This window comes from Amblyomma americanum, chromosome 10 (assembly GCF_052857255.1).
Source record: "Amblyomma americanum isolate KBUSLIRL-KWMA chromosome 10, ASM5285725v1, whole genome shotgun sequence".
Lineage (NCBI taxonomy): Eukaryota > Metazoa > Arthropoda > Arachnida > Ixodida > Ixodidae > Amblyomma > Amblyomma americanum.
In genome coordinates, this window is record NC_135506.1 from 3,970,182 (window position 1) to 3,971,109 (window position 928).

The 928-nt window shown below is 41.8% G+C and overlaps 1 non-coding gene across 1 annotated transcript; it reads right to left on the reverse strand.

The window, feature by feature from the left end:
* Positions 1-520: 520 nt before the first annotated feature.
* Positions 521-592, reverse strand: TRNAD-GUC (transfer RNA aspartic acid (anticodon GUC)). Its single transcript has one exon. It is a non-coding gene; the product is annotated as a tRNA-Asp (tRNA).
* Positions 593-928: the final 336 nt, after the last annotated feature.

Here is a 928-nt window from a genome sequence, read left to right on the forward strand (position 1 = left end):
GCCGTAACTGCACGCCCAGGTTGCGAGACACAATTGTCCTGAAAAAATTACCGACCCAACTTAGCAGGGGAAATTTTTGAAGACTACAGCATTAGAAAAGAAAATGACCGTTGCATAAGCACCACCTCCGTATCCTTATCCAAGAAGGAATTCAAATATCTTGATGCTAACCTGTGCCACGCGCGCCCGCATGCCAGTGTCACGTGATGGTGTCTGCTGTATATCAGGTGTGATTACTAATCTTGTATATATGTGGTTTTCCTTGTAGTAAACCTCAGTTGAAATTCCGCGTTTTATCTTGTGCATTCTTCTCTTTGTCCCTCGTCGTTTTGCGCGATTGCAACATTGACTCTCCAGTTAACCACCAACACCTTTGCCTTTTGAATGAGCTAGCTCTGTTCCGTGTGGATTATGTTGGTTTGGTGACCTGTGCAGACAATGTATTTGCGCATATATCAAGTTCAAGTCGCGTTCGTGTGACTGTTTTTTATTCCCTTAGCGAGTAGAAAAAAAAATTATGCTCCCCGTCGGGGAATCGAACCCCGGTCTCCCGCGTGACAGGCGGGGATACTAACCACTATACTAACGAGGACTGCGTAAAGTAAGTCATAAAAAACTATTAAAATCATTTAAGCATTCCGATATACTATAATTTCACTCGTTACATAATAATTGCAAAAAAAGAACAAGAGTTCTAATAAACTATGTTAAATCTCAAAGCAGGAGGGAATTTTAGTCCAGTGCTTATATGATCTTGGCTATCGAGGCAGCCGAGCGCGAGAAATTTAACTCGTCCCAAGACGCGGTTGTCCTTTACTTGGATACCTTGTCCTTTACTTGGTTGTCCTTTACTTTGAGGTATGATTGATAATTTGTTGCTAATTGTTTAAGGCCAAGCATTTATAGTAAGTTAGGGAAGCTATGCCTG